The sequence below is a fragment of the Pithys albifrons genome, chromosome 1 (genome assembly GCF_047495875.1).
Source record: "Pithys albifrons albifrons isolate INPA30051 chromosome 1, PitAlb_v1, whole genome shotgun sequence".
Taxonomy (NCBI): Eukaryota; Metazoa; Chordata; class Aves; order Passeriformes; family Thamnophilidae; genus Pithys; species Pithys albifrons.
The window spans coordinates 31,763,634-31,783,991 of record NC_092458.1 but is presented as its reverse complement, the minus strand read 5'-3'; the positions used below and the strand labels follow the sequence as shown (position 1 = coordinate 31,783,991).

The window sequence follows — 20,358 nt, the reverse complement described above, 5'->3', positions numbered from 1 at the left end:
TTAAATTAATATCAATCAGAAGAACATGCTGTATTTGAAGAATTTGACTATTGGTTGTGTTTCTCACTATGCTAAGAATGGTTTACAGTTCAATGGCAAAGACTATTCACAAAAGGTTTTCTTCTGCACATACACCTTCAGCATTCATAGCTGCTCTCTTCATTAATTGGACTTTTTTTTAACAAAATATACCCCTAATGAAGACTGGAAGTGATACCTGTTTATATTTACATGTAAAGAACGTCTCAATCCCACTTCCCAAAAATCCCAACTAAACAAAATCCAAGAGACTTTATTATCTGAAAAATTATTCCCATTGATTGAGGTCTAAAGAGTACTTCTTTCTATATAAAGCAAAAATACAATGTGTTTAATGAAGCTTCAAAAGATATGTAATTTAAATATAGTGGGAATCAATTTACTACAGAGTGAAAGTTACCCAGGTGATATAATTAACTATTATCAGAAGAAAGAGAACACAAGTATTTAGTTATTCATTTTGGTCCAAACATATGATAAAAACAAGTTTTGTCAACAATAATGCTAACCCCACTCATGAAAACCAGGAGAAAATAGAAGAAATTAAAACTTTAGCTCTCATAGAACATTTACTTTATCTGCTATAAAGACATACTACTGATCAAATTCATTAAGTGTTCACCATCCAAAGTCATTTTGGGGAAAAGACATAGTTATCATGTCTGAAATTATGAGGAGATAAGAGTTCAAGGGTAACAGTAAGTCAGATACATTTCTGTGCAGCAGCAGCAACAAGCAGCACTCCTGATCATCTTCTGGGATACAAAATCATTAATCACTACTGATCAGGGTAAATTTTCATCCCTTTAAATTCCTTTAAAACTTTGCCTCCAAAATCTAGTATGAACCCACTGCCTTGCAGCTGGGGTTACCACAGCCTAAGAACAACCTTCACAGCAAAAGGCATCTGAGTTCTCCTTCACCCTCCAGAGCTTTGGTGATTCTTTGCCCATGTCTCCTCATACTCCTGACAGACCAGCAGTTTGGCTTACCCTGCAATTTGCCATGTTACTACTTATGGTCAGGCAAAGAACTAGCAAGAGGCACTAGGTCAACAGAAATCAGACCCATCAGTATCAGCACAATCTGAGGTCCTTGCCACAGCTTTTATGCACATCACTATCAGGATTTCCCCCCTCTGCAATGACGGAGACTTAACAGAGATGCAGGAATAATATCTTAGTTAACAAGTATTTCTTGATTGTTGACACATGGTACAAGATAAATTACATATTAAAGCCCTTTTATTCACTTTTCACTGGAATTTTTTTTTTTTTTTTTTTTTTTTTTTTTGTGATGAGGAGAGGGTATGACTGTTGCCCTTTTTGGTTTCTTCATAAATCCCTTTGTTTTAATCCTTACATCCTTTCATAGCTTTTCCATCTTCTTGCTTAAGCTCATCAGCTTATTTCATATTCCCCTTTCTCCCCTCCCACAGATGTGATTTTTATCAGCCTTTAAATCTCTCCTGGAAACCAGAGCCAGAAAGAGAAATCTGAAGATTTGTCAACTTGACAACTTAGGCCCACCAAAAGACTTCATAGAGGACACTCATGTTCAAGGAAAATATTTAAGATATATATAATTGCAGAGACAGCAAACATGCTCCCTATTTTGGGCTGTAACTCTGTGTTGCATCATGAATTGGACCCATTGGGTGGGAAGCCTGAATTAAAAACAAAATAAAAAAAATAATTCAAGGCTTTATTTTGAAATTCAAATCAGTGAAGAGTTTAGTTACTCTTTTAGTAAACAAGGATTTGATTTTTATGAAAGAAATTGACATTTCAAAAGTATTTGATGTTTTAAAATTTCCTTCAGGATAAAATTATAACAGAATTGGCTGAAAAATATATGAATGTAAAATATGGAGGAGAAAATGAATTGTGGAGGAAAAAACCCAACATTTTAATAATAAGGCTAGTGATATTGTAGAGCATCTTACTCAAAAAAATAGTGAGGAAGAAGAACAAAATATCAATTTCTGACATGGAACAATTAAAAATGGATAGCTATGCTGCCTGCAATAATATGAGGGTAAAACTGTAAAAGTCTTTCAGTCATTGTATTCTCCAATTCCTGACAACTATTTCCAAACAAAATGATTCTTCTTGATTTGAGTAAAGTCAACATAAAATTAGAATTTTGCAAATAATATAGGAAACATTAAAAAGTGAATGTGATAATTTTTTTAAGATGAATGAGAGAGAAGAAAGTACAGGAAGAGAATTATAGCAGATCTATTTGTTCCAATTACTCATATGCAGCAGGAACCTGAAAAGGCAGGAGGTTAATTATACTCTGTAAATAATGTTCTCATGTGAACACCTTTGGTAAGTAGAACAGGTTCTCTGGAACTGCAACCATTATTTATTGCAACCATCTGTCCAGAAATAGATATTAACTGCAATGTCTATGCAGAAAGCGATACATACCATATTTTAAACAAAATCTCAAAGCCTAGATAATATTAGCAATTCCTGTGTGAAATTTTAGCTATATTTCTAAGTTTCCCCACCTTCAGTTTTGTGACTCAATATTATTATTCCTTTTAGAATGAAAGTCTAAAACATTTCAAATGCATTTCAGCACTTCAAAAAACCCCACCACCACCCAGCTACCCCCCACAATGAGTGAAAGCACCATCACACGCAGCAGTAAATCACTGTTTGTCTCCCACAGTAACTGCGTCGTTTATATACCATTTGTGAGGGGGTTTGTAACATCATTCAGAAGAACACTGCAAGCAATATCATAAATTCAGCACTGCCAGCGTGATGCTTACATTTTCACATTAACTGACGTTTTTGTCCCTTTGATAAGTAGAGATACTATTACTGATATCAAATAAACTTGGAAACACTAAAATAAAAACTCCATTGATAACAGACTTTGAAATAAATTACTCTTATCTGGATGGGGGAGTGCCAGTGATAAATTCAAGAGAATAGAAATGACAATGGGCTTTGCAAAGTGTGGAGGTGGTTCCGTGCTCTCTTCAATGTCCTGGTTGACTGCATCTACCCAGATTTGTATGTCCCCTCACCTGGCATCTTTGCCCATTTATGAATGAAGAAAATTTATCGTAAGTCAAAATTGCAGGTACTCATCTATATACAATAATATGTGACATAAGCAGAAGGAAATGAAAAATTAGAGGCCAGTCTCCTATAGGTCATGCAGCTACTGTGAGAAGCTGCAGAAAATGCTTTGTTGATTGATCTTTGGAATAAAGTCAGATTACTTGAATAAAAACACAGTGCTGAATATAAAACAATTCTGTTCAGTTTTATCTGGAAAAAAATATATTTTTAGCAATAAAAAAATGGAGAAAGGAAGGGGTCAAATGGTAGGAAAGAATGGTAAAGGCCAAAAATCCCAGAAAGCACATAATTAGAATTAAAAAAAAACAAACAAACAAAAACCAAAACAAAACACAACCACCTGATTTTATTCTTGGGTTTTTTTTTTAAAAAAACTTGTGTTAATGTAATATTATTTTTATATTTTTCTATAAATATTTATAAATATTTTATGTGTCCTAAAATATTAATATTTATAAATACCATCATGGGAGCAGTCCTCAAAATCAGGTTGTTCCTATGTTTTCTGAAGTTTCATAGCTTTTTGTCTCTTAAAAAAAATGGTACTTACAAATTAATATTTTACAATTAATATTTTACAATTGAAAAAAAAGAAGATTTTTACTGGCAGGTCTGAGTGTGCATATAAGGGAAAGCACATTGTCCTTTATGCACTTAATCTATCCAAAATAAAATGGCCTTTTAACTTCTGAAAAATTCATGCTGTTCTGGAAGCCCATGCTCTCAAAAAAGTATATGGATGCTTGCACTAAAAATGCCTCTAACTCCTAACTTTTCTTTTATTGTGCCCCAAAGGCTTTTTGGCAAAGTAAGAGGAAAAAAGGACTTCAAATAAACATTAATTTAATCCTAAATTTTTTTCAGACTTTTAAAATCTTTACACAAGGTTGGATGGATGCAGTAGACAATTGGCTCACAGGAGAAGGTACTACAAAGGAGAGACATCCTGGTTAAATCCCTTGTCTTTTGACAAGTTCGACAGATAGAGACTTGTTGAGGTTTAGCAAAATGTAGCCACAACTACCAGGTGGACCCTGAGAAAGTGTCTTGGCTACTTAGAAACCAGTAATTTTTTATTTGCGGTATATAAATATATATGTAGTTTTCTATCTATCATATTATTAGAAAGTTAAAGTATTTGAGAATGTTAGGCTCTAATGTTTTGGGTTTTTTTAAATTCATATAGGTTTGAGTAACCTGGTCTAGTGAAAGGTGTCCCTGCCTGTCACAGATGGCTTGGAACTAGATCTTTAAGGCCCCTTCAAACCCAAAGATTCTATGAACTCACATGCTTATACCCATACAAGAATCAGATTTCTGGAAAAACAACCCCTTTGGTATTAATTCTTTAAGATGACATGGACAAAGCAAAGAACACTACTGAAGACAAGCATTTGCACAAAGGAACAAAACAACCAGCCAAGTTCCAGATGCTCTGTTTGTGCAAAAGCACTGTGAACTAGTAACCCTACCCTGAATCTGTTTTGCTTGTCAAATGGCTTATACATAATATAGAGGCATTCAGAATTTAAACTTAAAAAATATTTTTTTAGCTAGTTTCCGGATGTGCCTTTGGAAATTACAAACTTTTCTGTCAGCTGTTGGCTCATAAGAACAATTATCTGCAATATCCAGTGGTTTGGCACTTTTTCCCATGAAGAAATCCTGAAATAATGTGAATGATAAAATTAGAACCATATTCCACTGAACGTGGTTACAGCTTTCTTCAATACCTCATCTCCACTAAACCACTATGATTCCGGTGAGGTGTGTGCTGGGGAAAGCCTCCCACAAAAACAGTGAAGCAAAATACCCACAATCCATCTTCTCTATGTTACTTCACCATCTTTTTGTTATTTTCCACGCTTTGTTATATTCCTCTGAATTTGCTCCGATGGTGGTATATAGTTTTATTTCTACAACCAAAGTTTTAAATTATTCTAGATAATGTTGAATAAGAAGCATAAGTAAAACTAAAGGAGTTGTCCAACAAGCCATTCTGTTTTGTTTTGTTGTTTGTTTTGGTTTTTTTCCTAAATGCACTAGTAAAGTAACAAGCCCACAAAATACCCTAAGGTAGAGAATGGCTGCACCTTTGTAATTACATTTACAAAATCTTATAACACACAAGACAGCTCTGAGGAAGATTCAATAACCTGGGACTTGATAGTACCATAAAGCTGAAACAATACTGATCAATACATACCAGGGCTGTTAAAAAAGAAATAAATCTCACAAGTACTTCTTTTTCTTTACTGACAGCTGAAGAAATTTAATTTGGAAATAAAAACAAGAACCTAACCATACATTCATAAAATTCAGTAAATTGTAAGATCAGCAATTTTCAGGTTATTAAGTACTATATAATACTTACTGTTGAATAATTTAGAAATATAAAACAACATTATTGGTTAGACAGTGCACATAAAACAAAGGCCTTTAAAACCTATAAAAAAAAGAAAAAACTAAAACATATAAAAGCAAAATGGAATAGATTGGAATTTACTTTTTATAAACTTCTGATTTCTTCCTATATGCAGATTAATTAATACAAATTTTTTAATCTAAAATTAATTAATACAAATTCTCTTAATATGGCTCATGCATCATTGGAGTAACTTGGATTGTATCTGCTTAATTTCACAAGTTTTCAAGGTATATTCAGGACATCACAGTTGTTTATTTCCATAACACTTCATTTTTTTAATTTAATTTAATTTTTTTTCACTTCAGCTTTAGCTGAAACAAGCAATTAGCATAATAGTGCAATATACTAAGAGAAGAAATCCAATTGCTTTTAGACCACTGAGATATATCCTATTTGAAGACTTTAAACAAGCATCACTAATTGTTGCAAAAAGATTTCCTCCTTCTAACAAGAGAAAAATAAATCAGATGGGGAGAAGTGTCTAAAAGAAGAGAAACATGACAAACACAGTGGACATGAAATTAGAAGGCATAAGCCTCATAGTTCCAGACTCTGTTTGCCATTCCTTATATATTTTGTGTCATTTTTAGGACTCATAAAGGAAAGGCTTGATAGGTTTGGGATGAGTGAGACAAGAAGCCTGCAGCTTTATAGAGAAAATCTAGGTGAAGACAAATATGTTTAGACCACAGACAAGTGGTAAATACTGGAGGCAGCTTTCTCGTTGTTGTTGTTGGGAGTTTTTTGTTATCTTCTTTTTTCATGTAATTGAAATTTGGAAAAGCACACTGAGGAAAATTTAAAAAAATGGCTATATCAGATTCTGGCTTTGGTTTGTCCTTTTTTATAAAGGCTATATGTATCAGATTTCATGAGAAGATCATTAAAGGAAGTTGATGGAGAATGAAAATGATAATTGATGAAGACTTAGATGTTTAATTATCATAAACTGACTTGCAAAATATTAGTCTGCCTTGACCATGCTTTATTATTGTTTTATTCAAACTATTTTAGCTCCTGTACAGAAATGTTAATTGAAATCAGGAGCTTTCTCACACTACCTGCTTATTTTACTTAATGGTCTAAAAGCAGTTTATCAGCAATTTCTTCATGCAGTGCAGGGTGATACTGTTTTCTTTAAAAGAAATTAAAAAAGAAAGAGAGAGAGAGAGAGATGGAGCAGACATGAAAAGTCATCAAAATAATCATTTGCCAGATCCAAACATTTGGCTGGAACACATTTTTTACTTTTCACAAGAATGAATTTTATTTTTTTTAAGTAGGAAGAGGAAAGAAAAAATGGAACAAAAAGGTGGCCTAGAGAAGTAATATTTAAATGACATCTCCAGAAAGTGCAGCACTTGGTATATGGAGACGTCGGTTTAGATTCACTTTTTGCAAAACTTAACAAGAACTAATTTTTAATCTTGGTCTCCATACCCAGTGAATTTTGATTATCAGACTTTGCCTGGTCCAATGACTAAACACAGTAAAATGGCAAACAAATTGCTGTTATAACTTAATTTGATGACTAGCTATTCTATGACATATGCACATGCCCATTAGCTCATTTCCAGTTATTCAGTCCTGCTGAAGAACAGAATACATTTAAATTTTGACATGTCCTATGGACAGGGAAATCACCACTCCCAATTCTTCCTAGATACCACTTATACTACGAAGGATTTTGTACCAAAGATGATCAGAGCACTGGGAAGCCTGCCATATCAGGAAAGGCTGAGAACTGGGTTTGGTAATGAAGGGAGACCTCATTACCATGTTCCAGTAAAAGGGTGACTGGAAGGAAGATGGAGACTCCCTTTTCACAAGGAGTCAAATGGAAAAGATATGAGGGAATGGATACATGTTACCCCTGGGAAGAATCCAGCCAGACACAAGAGGAAAATTTTTCACAGTGAGAAAAATCAGACATTGGAACAAACTCCCCATGGAAGTGGTGGATTCCCCACCTTTGAACACTTTTAAGATTTGCCTGCACAAGGCGCTGGGCCACCTTGCCTAGACCATGCTTTCACCAAGAAATTTGGATGCAGTGATCCATAAGGTCCCTTTCAACCTGCTGTTCAACGATGCTATGACATCTTTTCTTTTACAAAATGACATTAAAAATGCCACACATCATCCAGTAAACTACAAAAAAGCATCATCTTTAAAGTATACTCACTTAAACATACATCCCACTTAACATTTTAATTTTCAACAAATACTTGTAGTTAAAATTACTATAAAATAGAATGACATTGCTCAAAAAAGTTGAAGTATGATTCACAGCATAATACTGCTTTCCATAGCAACTGCTAAAATTATTATTATTATTTATTAATTATTATTATTATTGTACGTGCACACTCATTCATACATGTACACTCTTAAAAGTAGTATTCCAATGTTTCCTAATGATGAGTCCAAAAGTCTAGGCCATATGCAGGGAAAATTAAATGTAAGAAGATTTTCTTAGGACAGATAGTTAGTTTTCCCTGGGATTTTTTTGTGGGGGGAGGGGAGGGTGAGTGTGGGGTTAGTGGAATTGGATAGTGTTTGTGATTTTTCTTTAAGGAAAATGCAGAACACCATTATTCAGGTCCAGCAAACAGTTGATACAGAAAAAGGGAAAAAAAACCCCAAGCTCAGCCATGGATTGCTTTCATTCCTATAAAACATTTTGGATTTTAAGAGAAAATTCAGATTAGATTCTGTTGGAAAATACTGGAAAACTCTAGAAAAAAATCTGCATTTAATCAAGTTTTACTTAGAAGTATTATGTGAAGTAGGAACAGTGTTGAGATCAATACTGCTATGGCTGGGGATCATAAGAGTAGTGCCACAGAGAACATATAAAAGAAAGCAATTGCATGAGAGCCATGACACCAGATGAAGCTGGGAGATGGCAGGTATGAAAGAAACAAAATTCAGTGGTCAAGCTCTTTGTCACTGAATACTGTAGATGAATCAAGGTGTAAACAGCCTTGAAAATTGTTTTGACCAGTTCTCAATAACATTTCTGAGTCAAACCAAATTAAATAAAATATACTCCCTCTGACTCAGGAAGGTCTTAGACTGCCTGTCACTGGAAAACTACTTTCTGGAAAAGAATCACCACCTGCCCACCCTGTTCTTATTGTTTCCCAAATACCTCTTATTGAGTGATGGCAAACAGAGCTAGACAGACCTTTGGTTTGAACACGTAGATTAATTTTAACATCCTACATACTACTGCCTACATACTTGCCTTTAGATGACCATAATCAATACCAAACAGCAAATGCCCAGTATACCATCTAGGAAAAAAAGCCAGCACCGCTCTGGTTTGAGAAGAACCCATCTCTGTGCTACATGACCTGAGACTGGGTGTGACATGCGGCACTGGGGAAGCAGAGAGGACCTCAGCCTGCCTCTCCCTCCTCCTCACAGCACAAGGCTGAACCAGGAAGTATGCAGAGCACACATGAAGGGCAATCATGCTCCCGACAGTATGCCAGCAATGAGCATCCTGCCAGTATATTGTATATTTTAAGGTCCATCATGAAAATGTTCACAAGAGGTATTTGCTTTAGAATAGCAAAAGTCAGTGCTGCTTTTAGCAATCAAACTGAGTCAGCTCAATAGAAATAATCAAATACAAAATAATGTGTGACAAAGAATACAAGAAACACCATGAAAGCATGGGTTGCCCACTGCCCTTTGTACATCCCATTGGCCAACACAGTGAACCAAAACCGGTCCTGGAAGGATACAAACAGAGTGAAATGGGCTTTAGAGCAAGGTCTGCATATGGAGAGCTTTGCGGTTCGCCCTGTTTGACCAGCCGCAGATGTTTCCCTTCTCTCAAAACACAAGCCAATGAACAAAATATCCCTAATAAACCATACTAAGATGAAAAAACCTGGTCAAAATGCTACAAGATGAGGCCCTTGAAATATGCTATTTTTAAATGAGCCATTTTATTTAATTTAGCATTTCTTTGTATAGTTTACTTCATGCTGGTAGAAATTTCAATGATTAATGTAGTTTGGTGTTAATACTCGAACACTAAATATGCTTTACAATAATTTGCTTTAAGGAAATGTACAAATTCCAGAAGGTGAGGGTGCAAACTGTGGAACACATCCTAAAATAAAATAAACAGCAGAGGGAGGAAGCAAATGCATTCTATTTTTAAACCACTCCCATTTTTGTGTCTTTTTTTTCTGTGTCTTTTATCAACCATCCCATTTCTATGCTCAGTTTCCCTGTGGCAAACAGCTTGTTAGAAAATGTATTAATATTAAATTATCCTTTCCTTCAAGTACATCCTGCCATTAAGTAGGGGGTTACTAAATGCTGCTTTTTTCACCAGAAAACCTAGAACTGGGGCAAAAAAAGGCTTTTCCATATAAAAATACAATTTCCCTTTTTTTTAGTGGTCAGTTTTTGCAATGGAGGTCTTACTACTGACACACATTTATCTCATTGCTTACAAATATATCCTCTCATTTTTTTTCAAAAAAAAAGCATGACTATTTTGTGTCACTGTGATGGAACTGTTCATGAGGAAAAGAGAAAAATATAGTAAATTGGTGATATTGAAAGCTGGCAACTTTTTTTGTTACCTTGAAAATTTGACATCAAGTACTACTCAAATTTAAGTATTTCAGGTGCTACTGCAAACCTGCAGTAGGCTGGTATTAGTTATGCTCACTGCCTTCTGTAACACAATAAGGTTTCATGAGAAAACTGCTGCTTGCACAATTAATTCTGTTGGGACAGTGAAATGCTTTGGTGTCCTTTAGTGGAAGCTTCATGTGACCCGTGGCAGTCAGGACAGCAGAGCACACAGATACACCACTGGAGACAGAGGGTCTTGAATGTTTCAGGGAGAATATGCTCCTTCACGTTTCTTACCAGTGCACAGAAATAATTGTAAGCTTTCACACTGTGCTGGTTTTGCAATAAGTCATTAGTAACTCTGGCTACTCCTACTTCTTGTTCTCTGTCTAGAAGCTGTGAGCATGCCCTGGTGCCTCATAATCTTGTAGTGAAACTCTAGAATTGGCTTTTGTGACACAGTGCCTCACAAATTACTACCAACTAGGTAGTCCAGCAGGATTTACTGTTGGTGCTTCTTTTTGGTAGGAGTGGTGATCAGTGGTCACCCAAGACAACTTTCTTAAAGCAAGGGTGCTTAGAAATAAATCGTGTCAATGAGACATACTAAAGCAGAAGGAGGTCTACATGGATGTGGATTTGCAGTATGCAATTTGAGACATGACTGTAATAGACACAGATTTTTACAGGCCAATCCTGATTGGGGTCATCCTGACACTACCAGCAGCAGCAAAAATGGATTTCAGTGCCGAGAAGATTCTACCAATACTAGTTAAAATCAAGCAAGAAGAAACAAAACAGCAAATAAACAAACAAGCATGAAAATATCAGACACCATACCTCCTTGTTATCAATGGCCCAGAGAAACTACTGCAAAACTATCATTTTTTTTGTTACTCAATAAAAGCATAGCACTACAAGTACTATCAAATTATTTCATTCCCAGCAGTGATTCAGGGATTTGAAAGGGAAAACCAAGCACAATATAGTTTTAATTTATTAACAAGGAAACAGACTCTTCTCTTATTCTCCTCTCAAAGATGCTTTGACTGTGCTTCACCTTTGAACTTAAAATAGTTAGCTGACACAGGTGTTGAAAAAATTGGTTAATTCATTGCAAAACAATACATGAAGAGAAGTCAAATGCTTTTAATTGTTCTCTGAAGCACTTTCTTGTGCATGGCAGGAGGGAAATAAAAATAACCTCCTAAGAATAAATAAGTATTCTATTAATGGACACAGGTAAGGAGAAGCATCATCATTTTCTTTCCCCATCCCAATTTCATTTCAAGATCACATTAATCACATGGTAACCTCCAATGATTACTCACAAAACTGTACTCAAATTTATAAATTTCAAACACGTTTACCACCAACATTTTATTACCCCCTCCAGATATTTATACTCATTAAAGCACAGCATTTTAGAGATTGTTACGAATTTAAAATATTTCAGAATATTTAAACTGCTCCCTGTTTCCTTCATATCCTGATAGAAATCTCTGTTTTGAATAAAACAGCAGCATAATTTACAGCATGAACCTTACCATCTATTCAACTCTGATAGTAGCAAGAGTGTGTTTTCTGATAGCTTGTCTGGGGAATCACATGTCAAATGTAGGTTTTTAGTTTTTTATATGTAATATGGTGCAATCTGGCAAGGTGATGGAAACAATGGAACAAGATTAGACTGTGTTCTGTCTCCTAGTAAAATTTAAAATTCTGAAAGTAAACCAAAACTAACTGCAATAAAGAAGCAGCAATACAGGCCTGAAGCCTGCCCTGCTCCAACCCCTCTAGTTCTGGGCATAAGAAACAAACTCCCACAATTCAATCACAGCTTTACACAGTCTGTGTCATCTGTGTAGGACAACAGCATCATCAGCAGGACAAAAATGAAATGGAATGGCAGAAAGACAGAAGCTGTAGCTCCTGGTCAAGAAGCACGAGCAGAAGAGCAAAGGCTTGCTATGGCACAGTCTGATTTGTGCCAACGTCCGTGAGCAGATTTAGTCCTGAACAGTCCTATTAAAGAACTTAGCAAATCCTACAGAAGCCAGAGACATCTGTTCACCCTGTAATTTCATTGATCCCTCCAAGAGAAAGTACTGCTGATGCGTTTTCTTCTGCTGCTCTCCATATGTACATGAAACACCTGTTAGCCCTCTCCCCTCTCCAGTGATTTATCACATAGCTTTGCTGGTCCTCTAAGGCTGATATCCACCATTCCTCATCTGTAAGTAAAAGAACAGAACACCACAGACTATATGCTGAATTTTAAAAGTTGTTTGAACCAGCAGGCAAAGGCATTTTGCAGAGCAAGTGTATGAGCACTACTGTAGGGTCACAGGAGTTACCGCAGATTATTCTCCTTATGACAAACTCTGTATGCTGCAGTGCCAGTCGTGCCAAATCACTGAACTTATGTGCTTGTCCTAGGAAGCATCACCTTCTGGAAGAAAGCTGAACAACACAGAAGTTTAGCATTTGTAATCTGCACATGCTGCAGCTCAACATAAAATTATCTGGGGAACTGTTGACAATTGGTTGCTCTAGAATTAGCTAAAAGTCCTACTATCTAAGAAAAGCACTATTTGATAGGTATATTTGCCTTTCAGCTAGAAAATTCAAAACATGAATTTCAGAGGACAGGTAATGAGATGCTGTTAGAGAATAAGATCTTTGATACTTGTTTCTAACAAATACTTAGCAGCATTTTAAAATATAGGCAATGATTGCAAAATAAAAACCAGGTACTCAATTTTGTTTAAATCAACTGCATGTTTCTGGTAAAGCTAATATATTATTAACTCTTAAGTCAAGTAGAAAGAGGGAAGAAAGATTTCAAGAGGTTTCCAAGAGAGAAGCAAGAGAATGAAACAAAAACATCCCTGTACTGAATAGAAAACCTGAATTTAGTTAGTGTCATACTGTGGTGCTAAAAAATGCTGTGATACAGCCATTGCTGCTTTGGTCCCTCCCACCTACTGGACTTACAAACTCTGGGAGAAGTACTGCACTGTGAAAGAAAGAAAGTGAGTTGGGGATGACCCTGGAGACCACTGTGCTCAAAGTCATACATATAATTTTTATATACATTCTCATTGCTTGTTTTCAGGTGCAGTCAGAAGAGACTACAATTATACCAGGGACAAATATTTGAATGATAGGGACATCATTCCAAGTTAAAGAAACAACTCTTCACAACAGGCAGGGAAAAACATCGGGGTGCGACTAGCACTGCTGGTAGGTTTGTTATTTAATTTATTTGAGAAATTATAGTGAACTGCTGTATTAGCCCCATCCTCCCTCCTCTGAGGTGCAGTCTCATGTAATTCTGAGTTCATGGGTTAGCTACTGGTCACGGGTTAGGGAACATCCTCAGAAGCTCTTCTGAGCAAAGATGTACTTTAATGTAGATATCTGTATTTCATTCCTCCATCTTGTGCTTTTCATTAACTTTCTGTAATGTTTCTATAAGTTCCCTTAAGGATTGGTTTTATACTGGAAAGTAACTATGACACTGAAAATTATGCTGATTATATTTGTCTTATTCAGCGGTTCTGTAGTGTAAATAAGTTAGTCTCAGTAAGAAAGAGTGGTCAGCAAATATGATTTTTTTTTCACCAGTGTTTTAAGTTCTATACTATTTTTTTCCTTCATTATTAACATATTTGGTTTCAAAATGATTGTGCCTAGAGAATTTTGTCTCTAGGTTTTGGAATAAATAAATTTAAAAATATTCCAATGACCTCATACAGGAAGGAGAGGGAAATAGTAAGACCATTTCACCTTAGTGGAACAGAAGCAGACAGGGTAATGGAACAAAAGCAGACAGGGTGAGGGGCAGAATAAGGAAGACTAGGCCAAGCCTTAGTATACTACATTTGCAAAATGGTAAAATGTGCAGAAATCATATATTTGTGAAAACTTAATTCCAAATAGAGCCAAGCTCTGAGAGTGAAAACAAAAGCATCCCATAAAGGTATTGGCAGCTTTATAAACAATGAACAATCATTTTAATTTTTTTTATGGTTTGATTTAAAGAGTTCTTATTCATTTACCAGAAATCCAGGGAACAATGCTCTCATTTCTAACAACATAATTATTACACTGAGATATATACCCAGTTTCATAGGCATCGATGACCAGGCTCCTTCCCTTCTGTCTCTCAAAAAAAAGTGTGTTAAAACAAAGAGTCCATAAGGTCTTTTAATCTACAAGTTATTGTAAAACAGAGAAGCAGACCAGAGGTTCAATGAGGCAGCCAATTTGGTACTGTACTAACTGAGGTGATAGGCCAGAGTTCTGCAAAAGCATCTGAGTTTACTTTAACTTTATCCAAATGGACCATCACCTGAAAGTTGAACTTCACGAGAAAGCCTCAAATACCAGTATCTTCATACCTGGAGATTATTAGCAGGCGATATGATCTGGGAGAAAGGTGTTTAAAACACATTTACGTAAATAAAATTCAAGAATAGCAGCCCTGTTTCTTGCAACAATCATTACAGGCTGCTGAAAATGAGTCTGTTACCACAGTAACCAAGCTAATATTGGCTTTCCATCTTGCAGCCATTAAATCCCTTAAATACAGGTGCAAAGCATGAATTCACAGTTTTGAAGCAGGTGAGTTTTCTCTGCCAAAAATGTCAGAAGTGGAAATAAGATTCTATGAACTTTTATGGTAAAGACATAGTAAATCAATCACCCAAGAAAACAGGTGGAGAGCCTTGTGATAGTAATGAAGTTTGGACTGGATGGAGCACAAGCCCTAAGTACATGGTCCCATTGTTTTTACTCAGAAATAATGGGTATTATTTGGAGAGTTATTCTGGTGATTTTTAAGGTAAACTATAACTCATTTCAATCCCTTTAAGTGTAGGAATCAGAGGCAAACTATTGATTAGATTTTTTGATCAAGTGAGTACAAACAAGTTGTAGACTTGTTGAAACAGAGCATCCTTCTCACAGTCTTATTCCAAAGTAAAAAGCCCTTCAGGCTTCTAAATGCATATTATACTCTGAGGGAACTGTACTGTGCTAGCCTCTTTTGCCAAACAGGTGTTACAAAGAAGCTATCTCTAGTTACAGGTCTCTGACATGTAATTTTTCCTAACTTAATGACTACTACTAAATTCCAGGAGTACATTCACTGCTAAGACTTCCTAGAAATATTTTAAAGACACACATTTTAACAGACTTGGGTTGTTTTATTTATACATATATTGCTCTTTTGTCTTCTGTGTTAATAGCATTCAAAAAAAATCCTTACAAACTAGAAGTTTTAAAATCCATATGAATAATATATATATTCCAAAGAAATTCTGGATTTGACTCTAGTATTTCAAAACAGAACTGCATTCTGGAATTAAATTGTTATACTACATTCTAAATTGATAATTATATGCATGTTCATACAGCATCTGAGCCTACTGACTGTATAGCTTCTAGTATCATCTCCTGAGAAATCTTTGCAAGTCTGAGGACATGAATGTTTGGGGAAGAGAGACAAACAGCCCCTCAGGGGCTGTGAATGACACCAGGATGCCCTAACCTCTCAAAAGGGCTGTGCTTGAGGGTGAAGTTCATGAGTCACTTCTTACTTGCACCCTCAGCTTGACTCAAGCATTTGAAAAAAAGCATGACAGAGATAGGTAGGCAGCTAACAAAAGACACTTTGTCACGCTGGGAGCAGCTGGGGCAGGCTGGGCCTGCTTGGGATATTTTCCTGCCTCTTTCAGTGCACAGACTCACTCAAGGAGCTCCAGGTTGCAAGACACACACTTCAGAGTGGCCAAGATGACATTTCCCAACTCATCTGTGATTTTATCAAAATCATTTCAGATGTTTGCCTTTTAAGAATTTGTGGTGGTCCACAGGGAGTTTCTGAATTAACCCTTGAAAATTGTCAATAAAAAGGCTATTTAGAATACCAAACATTTAAATAACAGACATAACACACGAGCACGTCACTATCCTGAAATCTATTTTTTCCTTTAACATATGACAGTAACACCTTGAAGCCTAAGCAGCATGACAGAGTAAAGTCACTGTTTTACAAATCAACACAGATCAGACAGACCTTTATGAATCCTCCCAGCTGGTGTACTATAAACAAGAGTCTATACTAATCACTTGTTATGAAGTATCTAAACATATATAGCATGGTTATTAAATAAAAATATTCTAACATGCTTGATGCATGGGGAAAAGGAATGCAAAAGGCTACTACTTAGTAGAAAATGCTCAGAAAAAATTGGTTTTTCTACATTAATTTAAGTTTTTTTCAGTAAAACTTACAGAGCAGTATCCTATAAATGAATGGGACTCAACTTGTTAATAAGTCATATAAAGTAAGTTTCAGTTTTACTGCCTCACTTTCAATCTTACACCAGGAAACTTGTAAAGCTTTTGTGAACAGTTCACCATCCAGGTTCCCATGCAGTGGTTCAGTGTGTGGGAAAACACCAAGATCCAAGCACTTACTGGCCTCTGCATTTGCTTCTAAATAACTGAAGGACATTCTCTGTACTGCTTTTCCTCCATTCACACTCAAACCATTTGTGCCAACACACCAAGAATGTTAAGAGTGTTCATTTGAAAAAGCACATCCAAGTGTCAATTCTTGCAGTTTGCAATGAAAGCTAAGTCAATATAACAGATATTTTAGTAAAAAGAAGAAAGTCTTGAATAAGTTTTCACTTAAGATATCCGGTTGATTTCATACCTAATAGGAAATGTTGACTAGAATGTAAAACTGAAATTAAGAACTGATTTCTATAAAATCTCTAATAGCTATTACCAGTTTGAAAATATCAATATTATCTAGCATAGTCTTGAAATGTTGCAAAACATCAATTTTTTTTCCTTTAATTTTTAATTACAAATTGATGTCAAATATAATTCAGCTTCAGGCATTTAAAAATGTTGATTAAATGCACAAAGACTACAAGCTTTTGAAACTTCTGTGTCTCTACCTCAGGGATCTTGATATTAAAATCTGCTATTAAAAAAAAACTAGCTGAAGTTATAATAATGAGTTTAAGCAATATAGAAAATACCCATTGTATTTTTAAGAAGGTCCATTAAATTACAAGTTTTTAATTAGAGGACAAAACTGTTGCAGCATGAGACTCATTAAAATCCAAACACAGGTGATACTGAATTAAGGGCCTTACAGAAATTCAGAAATGCAGTCAGCAGGCAAAGTTGTCATTTCTGCATGACAGGGTATCACTGATGTTTTTGTGACAGGTCCCATTCTTCATAAAATTATACTCACTGACTCAAGTAAATGTTCACTCTCTGTTATCTTACTCACTGCATCTGCTGTGGTGTCTTGAAGCTCTGACAATAAGCTAACCTGGTTGCAGTGTTCTCTATCAATCTGTACTAGCAGTTAAAGTAAGCAAAAAATACTGACCCATTGCATTTTCCAGCCCTCTTAAATGCATCATTAGCATCAGATTTGTTGGATGTTGTCACTGACTCAGAAAATTGTGGTCAATGCTTCCAAACATCTTTAGTATAAATTTCGAAATCTGCAGTTAGAAAAATATTCTTTAGGTTTTAGCTGACATTTAATTTCCCTTCTGATTTCTTCTTAAATAGGTAATGTGTCACTAGAGCGCTGACATTTCCCCAGCTTTCCTTTAACAAAAACAATTCATTATTCTGTCTTTTCTTCATCATCCTTGATAACTTTGTAATTCAAATTGATTCTAGTGCAGAAATTCTGATATTTCAGAGCTCAGATGTTAACTGAACTACTTGCTATGCAGATAATCTTTACTGAAGTGTCTAACAGTGTCTAACTGCTTCAGTCACTGACTCTTTCCATGCTAAATTAATATACTCTCATGATTTAATATTCCTTAAGAGTCTGGGTAATGTCAGTCACATCAGCTATCACTTGTACATAGAATATATTCCACTAAATTAATGGAATGTATACTAGAAACATTGAATATAAATAAGCACTTTAAATTTCAGAACTTTGGTATTTTCCCTCTACTTGTAGGAAAAAAACCCCAGGCTTTCAGCACTTCAGTGCAGTTATGATTTTTTAAAAATCTGAACCTTAAATACTCTGGAAGATTTGACAGGTATATGCTGGTTTAACACATGTAAGATAAATAAATAGTCTGAATGAGACACTAATTTCTGTCTCTCAATTTTATCATTTGAGAAACAGTCACATAGTATATCAACATACCATAAATAACTCAATCTCACAATTTTGCAAGCTGCCATGCAAGACAGGGAAGGGTCCCAACACTGCTTCAAATAAAGGTGATGTATTCTTGGCATGAAGAAATAATAAAATATTAATATTTGAGTAAGAAAACTTTTGTTTGCCAACAATCCCAGACACAGGCTTAGTTTATTTTCCTGTTTCACTTATCCACCTCCAAAAATCTTCCCCGTTTTCAAGGTTTCCTGCAACATTGCTCCATTATTATAATTTCATTTACTTTCACCAGCCATACAATGCCATGGCATATAATGGCATATAATCTGTAGCCATTACAAAAGCAAACACATTTTCCTTTGCACCTTCACACTGGATTTAATTTCTGGTAACCTGATAAATCACCAATTCTCCTTTGATATTATAGAGCATGTTGTTGTATTATGGAATTATTTGTTTTAAAGTAGAACCTATATTGAAATGCTGTAGCTAAACTACCAGTTGAGCTCTTAACAGGGAAGGATTACTTTTTTTTTGGTCAAGAGATTAAATAAATATACAACATTAAAGGAAAATATGAAAATATAAGAATAAAGAAAGTTTGAAAAATTATAAAAACAAACTTAAAAGTGGTAAAAATAAGAAGCTTACTTCCCTCAAGGGATTGCCACTGAACTTAGCTAAAAGCAGCCAAGAATGGTAGCAGCTCACAGCCCACAAGAGCTACGCCCTCCAAAGCTTGTGTCATATTTTCCTAACCTCCTCCTTCCCATTGAAAAATGTGTGCCAATCATCATTCATGCATATTCAGACCCAGCTGAAGTTAGCAGTTCCCCGATTTCAAGAAGTGAGATAAAAGAAGTGAGAAAACCCACAGACTGCTGCTGGAGCCATAATCTGTAAGTGGTTTGAGACAAGCTGCAGCCCAGAGGAGAAAGATGCTCCATAAACAGGTTAATTTGGTTAGGCAAAGTCTTCCTCTGAAAGCCATCAAAATGACCTTTTTGTACCTTCACATCTATTATTTAATGGTACAGGTCTTTAAAAGAAGAGTAATACTGGCTTACTTTGGAATTATTTCTTTATTGGGTATCTAAAATTTTGGCATAAGTTAAGTAGAAAGATAAGCCTTTTTTTTTTCCTTTTAAGTAACTGAGAACTTCAACTTAGTTCTACTACTTCAACATTATGGCCAAACTATTGCAGCACTTCACATTATAATTTTAATGTGCAGAGAATATACTTCTAAAAAAAACGAAAAGGGAAAAAGGGAAAGAGAAACCCAATCCAAAACATAGAAGATTAACAAATTGATTTTGCTGTCTTCAGTAAGGCAAAATGAATATTCAAATACAATTCCTCAGTAAGACCCCCACAAAAAAATCTTATCGGAGATAATTATTACAACAAAATTTTGCTGTCACTTGAAATGGCACAGGATCCAGCAGAATACTTTCCACTTCACTACATAGCTTTGGGTTGAAGAGTTTGGCAGTGCTTTCCTTGTCCCATCATGCTAGACAAATCTCCAATTTCTATACATTCTCACTGAAAATACTTTCCAGTGATATAAGAATCAAGTGCAGAGATTTTTAATTGCTCAGTAAAAGATCCCAAGGAGGCTGTTTGGCTGGGTTACACTTGCCAAAGAGCAGGAAAAAGTAAGGGAGGTAGCATAGAGTTTTTCTGTTCTTCACAAGTCAGGAGGTGTTTGATTTTGGCCCTAATGAGAAAAGAAAAAACAACAGGGCTGCAGAAAGCTTTGCCCAGGTGGAACCAACTCTTCTTGCTGCACCTTCTGCATGGGATGCTCAGTACATGCTCATGCTCTCAACATCCCCAAAATGCCTCTGTGAGGTGTAGTAAAGCATCTTCTGACAACAAATTTGACCGAAACAGGTATTTCCTCTGATAGAGGTTAATTGCCAAGACCAAGTTGGATTTGTCTACATGTGATAAAGTCACAAAACTAGCATCTTTGTAGGAAA

General features: G+C 35.5%; 1 protein-coding gene across 3 annotated transcripts in view; it reads right to left on the bottom strand.

Moving 5' to 3' along the window:
* Window positions 1-20,358, bottom strand: part of FGF14 (fibroblast growth factor 14) — a 423,741-nt gene that overhangs the window by 199,632 nt on the left and 203,751 nt on the right. The gene's annotated exons all lie outside the window — the stretch shown is intronic.